The following is a 6,641-nucleotide window of genomic DNA, read 5'->3' as shown; positions in this document are numbered from 1 at the left end:
ACAGAGGCAGAGGTCAGGGGAGCGCTGCAGGACGTGCGAACGTCTTCCGTCCCAGGGCAAGGCAGAGCCACGAATAAGATGCTCAGAAACCTCGACGATGGCTCGATATCTTATCTCACCAAGTTATTTCACAAGCATTGGACAGAGGGCACTCTCCCTCGAGAGTTCCATCATGCGAATATTACCCTAATCCCTAAGCCGGGCAAACAGCTTTCTACAGAAAATCTCAGGCCGATATCGCTAACGTCATGTATAGGAAAAATAATGGAACGAAAAATTATGGCACGAATAAACAGGCTAATAGAAGAAAAAGAATTACTGTCGCCCAACATGTATGGCTTTAGGGCAGGACTTGCTACAAACGATGTCCACCTGAGGCTATACTGATTTGCTGAAGGACCCTCCCTCACGTGACTCAGCGGCCATTCTAGCCTTGGACCTGACAAAAGCATTCGACAAGGTATCTCACTCAGCCATCCTGGCAGGCGTAGAGCGCATAGGGCCAGGCGTACGGACGTACAACTATGTTAGCGCCTTCCTATCACACAGAACAGCCACGCTGACACTGGGTGACTTACAATCTCCTGAAATACAGCTACCGTCATGCGGCACACCACAGGGGTCGGTCATATCCCCGCTACTGTTTAATCTAGCCGTGTCACACATAGCCTGTGCTCTGGATCGAGTGCCCGGTCTTCAATACAGCATGTATGCAGACGATATAACCCTATGGGTCACTCGAGGAAGCGATGCATACATAGAAAAAACCCTTCAAGCTGGCGCTACAGCCGTCGTGCAATGAGCCCGAGTAGCGGGCCTGCAATGCTCTCCCACCAAATCAGAGATGCTTGTCTTGCCAGCAAAAAGATCTGGACCTTCGCGAGAGGCTTCCATCCATGTCTTAGTGGACGGGAAGCCTGTGCCGTGGGTCACGAGCCTCAAAATTCTAGGACTTATGCTACAGAGTAATCGGCGCAATACAGATGTAATCAAAAAGTGCTCCGCGCATGTTGCCCGATCGTTGCCCGAGGGCACGGCCTGAAAGAGCTAGACCGCTTGAGACTCATACAAGCGTTTGTTATCAGCCGACTCACATATGCTCTTCCCTATCTTCCCCTCAACGACAGCGAAATGAGGAAAGTAGATGGTCTCAACCGCAAAGCATACCGAGCCGCCTTGCAGTTACCCCCGAACGCATCCACTGCCAGATTAGAGGCAACAGGGGCATACAATACGGCAGCGGAACTAATCGAAGGCCACCGCACTGGCCAAGTCAACCGCTAGGGCGCGGCTCCGCGGGCAGACTCCTCTTGCAGAGACTCGAGATCGGCCCAGCTTAAAGCCCTGAGTCTGTGTGCTGCACCAAATCATCAATCAGAAATCATATCGTTTGACCGATTCCCAAAAACATGCACCCAAAATTTCATTTTGAAAGGCGGATTCATCGAGCCACGACACTAGATAAAAAATTTCCACCTTCCCGAGCGACTTTCAATGTCGATGCCGCAGAATATCGGCGTAAAGATGCATTCGCCATTGCCGTAATTCACTCCACGTCGTCTCCGCCTCTTGCAACCCTCACCATTCACACCCGTCACCCGCATGTCGCGGAAGAGGCGGCAATCGCACTGGCATTAACCCAAAAGCCCACCCCTGAAATTGTATTTTCGGATTCGAAAACGGCCGTTCAAAATTTTGCCAAAGGGCTCATATTCACCCCGGCACACAAAATTCTCTGTCTAAATTCGCCATCCGACACGGTCGAACTCCAATGGTTCCCGACTCACACGGGCATTGGAGGGATAGAGACGGCCCACACGGCAGCCCGAGCACTTGTCACCCGGGCGTACGATGTGGACTCTTCCCTCCATGGAGCCAGATCGACCCGGGACCGTCTCGGTCACACAGCATTACCGCCTCTCCCGCCGCAAGCTTACCCCCGCTCACTCATCCCTCACTCTGGAGGAGGAACGCCTCTGGCGTCAACTCCAAACAGAATCTCTACCCTGCAGAGCCGTCCTTCATCATGTCCACCCCTCCCTCTACCAACTCTACCAATCCTCACTCTGCCCCCGCTGCGGTGAAAAGGCCACGGTCCAGCACCAATTGTGGGCTTGTGCAGAGGTCCCATTCCCTCCAATTAATTCTCCTGCCCAGTGGATGGAGGCGCTGGGCCGCTCGGACCCCCAGCTCCAGAAGGAGCTTGTGACTCGAGCGGCTGAAGTCGTCGCGACCCTCCGGGTCGTGCCCACCGCGCCCTAACCCTTCATGTTAATAAAAGTTATTCCACCCTCTTTCCACGCCACACACGCATTTCTTGGAGACCGAAAGCGTGCTTCACCGCAAGGAGACCATCATTGAGGGAAAGCTACAGCATGGCTTGGAGGGGAAGTATCCCTGGTCGCGACAATTTACTTAGAAACATACCTCGGCAAAACTGGACACCGCTCACTCACACACACGCAGGAAAAAAATATTTTTCCTCACACACGCCCTCACACTCACGCTGATCCGTCGCCTTTGCAACTCGCACTCACTTACGCTCACGCTCATCTCTCGCCGTCACCATTCGTACTCACTACCGCTCATCACTAGCCGTGACCACTCGCACTCACGCTCACCACTCACCGTCACCACTCGCCCTCACCACTCGCACACACTTGCGCTCGCACTCGCCACTCGTCATCACCACTCGCACGCGAGTGTGCGCAGCAGTTTCTACTTGACTTACGACACGGAAAAGTATCAAAGTATTGCGGCGACAGAAGTCCGTCCAAACCGTATTCCTAAATCAACACGCTGCCAAACAGTTAATTCCACTGCGCCCCAGTAGTGGCGACATATTCCCGAAGTTAACGCGATCGCGCCATGAAAGACCATCATCACAGCGAGCGGCTTCCGCAACGAATAGCCAACAGCGAGTACAAGCGCAAGAGCGGCGCTCACCGCGGTAAGCCCCGCAAATCGCGCGAGCAGCGCGAGTGCACACGGCCCTCGTGATTGGTGAGCGGGGCTCAGCACTTGCGAGCGGTGAGTGGGGCTCACGGTGAGTGGCGCTCGCACTTGCCAGTGGTGAAGGGAGCTTTCCCGCAAGTGGCGCTCGCACTCACTTCCACTCGCCAGTCCAAAACGATGGCGAGGCTCACTCACCACTCACTCGTGAGTGGGGGTGTGAGAGTGCACTCGTGAGTAAGCCTGCCGACCTATGCTTGGAAATGTTCATTATGAAGGCGCAAGCCTTATGTGCCCCATAAGGTGAAAATATGAGTAACCGGCGTTGAAAGCAGCGGATGGCTTCAAAATTCCACGCGCGCAATTCCACGTGCGCACATGAAATACGGCTCTCGAACAAAGGGGTGCCAAGAGAAGAAATATAACATAAAAAAAGCGCAAGCCCTCTGTGGCTGCACGATATCGCGCGACTCGGCGCTCCGTGCGGGGCCCCCGAGTATGGTGGCTAGTATGGTGGGCTCCGTGCGGAGCCCCCGAGTATGGTGGCTAGAATTCTAGCCACCCTACCCCGAGTCTCTCGCGCCGTTCCTGGGAAGGGAACGTCGACTGTACTGCCAGCTTCTACGCAGACTAAGCGCGCTCTACCATGCACGTACGCCAACAAGGCCGACGCGCAGGAGGCGTACAATACCTTACAAATTATGTTTCTGTAATTATGCAGTAAATTGTGTTTCTGCATCCAATTAAGCCACGTAAGCACAATTAAGTGCCCCGAGCAATTTGTTTATCATCATCATCATCAGCAGCAAATGCTACTTATTTTAGGGGCCAGGCCCCTTAGGAGCTCGGGCTGTCGGCGTCTGAGTCGTTGTCTCATGTAGTCACGGTACTAAAACACCCGCCGGAACACTCGCTTTTCAACGCCACGTGCTAGAACGCTTCGTGCTTCAAAGACACGAAACTTACAGCCAACGGTTTAATCTCCGTGTGCAAAAACGCCAAGGTGCCAAGAATACACTTGTACACTACATGCTTCGCCTCCCCTGGTTTCACGTTAGTGGAGATGGCCTGGGTTGTCCGCCGCGGGACAAAGGCCTCTCCCATTAACCTTCAACTATCCTGCGCCATCCAAACCCTCTTGGCAAATTCTTTTCTTTCGAACCTTCATCGAGCTTCCGGCATTGTCCTACTTATTGTGCCGCATCCCTTCCGTTACCCTGGTGGTCCATGGTTGTCAGTTCTGCACATTACGTGCCCGGCCATACTCCATATCGTCCTCCTAATGTCAGCTAGTATGTCTTCAACCCAAGTGTGCTGCTCGCAAATCCAACAGGCTCGTTTTCTACCTCTTGTGGGAATCGTGGAAAACCGCGGCCCGCGATCACGAGCCGGCGCGCGCTTCGGGAGACGCATTGCGCTGAAACCAGTCCGGCGCTCCACTGGTTCGTCGGCGCCCCCCGAGAGATGGCACCACCGGTCCGTGCGGGGCATAGGCGTGTGGGCGGCGCGAACGTGCGCGCGCGGAAGACGGAGAGAGTCTCGCCGGAGGTCCGGTAGCATCGGCGGAACACCGCGGCGGTGGCGGATACTGCGGATACTGTGCATCTCAGGTGGGAACTGTTGTTTGTCGCGCGCCATGAGTGCCTGCCTCCCGGTCGCGATCACGACCCGGACGGCGTGATTCATGAACGCCGTAGAGCCTTGTGGTCGCATGCTTTGGGAGTCCCCGAATAAACGGCTGTGCTTCGGCACTACTGTCTAACCTCGCTGGGCTGCCGTAGGTTCGGGAGCTAGCGTGGTGGCCGACGCCTGAGTACTGGCTAGGTCGCTCCTAAGAACCCCACGATATTCCACACTCTGGACGTTGCTCATGTCATTCTCTCCACGACTCACTGGGCCAAACTTAATTTTATTTCAAGGCAACTAGTAAGCCCCCAAGTTTCCGCCCCAATGGTCCGCACCGGGTCAGGAAAGCATATGGGTCCCGTGAACAGGGAACCGCTTCCATCGATTCTGAGCCCCTCCTCCACTCGACTGAGGGGAGGATTCCGCAATGCTTATACATGAGGAAATCAATTTCAAGGAGCAAGGATTCAGGGTAAGAGGACGTCGTAATTAGCTCGGCTCAATCAAAGTTTTCTCTCTGCCCTTTCGGCCACTTTCTGACAGCTGTCGCTGGTCTCCCAGCTAACAATGCACTCACGCTACCGCCGTATCAATCGCCGTGAGCGTGAACCTCAACTTCCTCAGAAGCAGTATTTTGTTTTTGTATTGAACGAATCTGCCGCGGGCAAGGTGCGGGAGCACGTGTCCATATCCGCATTCGCAGGAAACTGTGCCGCAGCGTACGCATTCCGTGCGTCGTGCCCGCTTTCTTTCGAGACAGCGGCTCCATTCTTTGGTGGTGGGGAGGAGTTCTCAAGGGAGAGTAGAGCATCACCACGCAATGTCACTGCAATTATTCCCATCTGTTGACGCCACAGCCGAGAATCGGGTGGTAACGGCGCAGACGCCGGGGCCTGTATTTTTTTTCCCTGCGAGATGCGGATGCGCCCGCAGACATGGTGGGCACGCTCATGATGGTTTTCAGTGTTGCCAAGGGAAGAAATTGGCCGGTAAACTCTTATGTATATACTTTTTTTTTTCTAGCTCTGTGAATCAATTTTGAGACCTCTGCCGATTTACTTTTCTGCTTGAGTCTTGACACTTCCATACTGCTGCATTTCTTGATTAGTTACTTCGTTTTCCAAGCTGGCCTACCAGTTTCTTTCCCAAGTTTTCGCCCTCCTGCAGCTACTGCTGATTCTGCAATTACCTTGGGTTGTCATTGGGTATGTCTGCACTCTCTTCCTCTCTGTTTAAGTTCGCAAGTTTGTTCTCGTAACTCCCGTGCCTGTATGTTTCTCTTTTCGTGAAAAAACACTTTGGTGGGACCTTACTCGTGCAGTCGCCAACTAGCCTAGTTTTTTCAACGGAATCAGTGATGATTGCCTTTGGGCCCGGGAAGTTTCATGCGGAATGGCCCGCAGTTAACACGACACCCCACGTCACTATGCCACAAACGTGTGCAGCACCACGGGTTCCACTGCATGTCAGAACCTGCTCAAAATCAGGACGAGCAAAATAGGGAGGGGAAATGCACAACACGAACAGGCACAGACGAAGTGAGCGGCAAATCTGCGTCTCACTGCAACCTTGTCCTTCAGCCCTTCTCGCACAGGCCATGAACTTGGCCAGATGTTAAATACGAAAAGAAGTCCTAGTTCCAGGCCTCAGCTTTATGCAGTCACCTCCCTTCCAGATGTTTACCCACAAGTTGGACACCGCGGGGGGGCAGTGGCTCACTAAAGTGCCTTCGGAATTTTTGTCTAGTTTGATAAGCACATTTGTGTGTTTGGTGTACTTGACAAGTTTTCTGCAGCCAGAAACTGCGAGAAGGGTGTTTAGGAGCTTCTCTTGTAATGCACAGCATTTGATTGCACTTTTTGAGTTGGTGGAAAGAACGCGACAATTCAAAAAAGGAGGCACATGGCACAACTACGACGTTCTCTTTTCTGTTCCATATTTTCTGCTAACTTCCTCGGAGGGCTTTCCTTCCTTCATGTACACACGAGGAAGATCGACGTGTGCACCATGAATGATGCCACTCTTTATTTGGACCAATAAGGTGCTTTGAGTACTGGTGGGTT

Source organism: Haemaphysalis longicornis, unplaced genomic scaffold (assembly GCF_048455015.1).
Source record: "Haemaphysalis longicornis isolate Haplotype H1 unplaced genomic scaffold, Haemaphysalis longicornis Haplotype H1 scaffold_2, whole genome shotgun sequence".
In the NCBI taxonomy this organism is placed as follows: Eukaryota; Metazoa; Arthropoda; class Arachnida; order Ixodida; family Ixodidae; genus Haemaphysalis; species Haemaphysalis longicornis.
The sequence above is the reverse complement of the archived record's forward strand: the minus strand, read 5'-3'. Positions refer to the sequence as shown.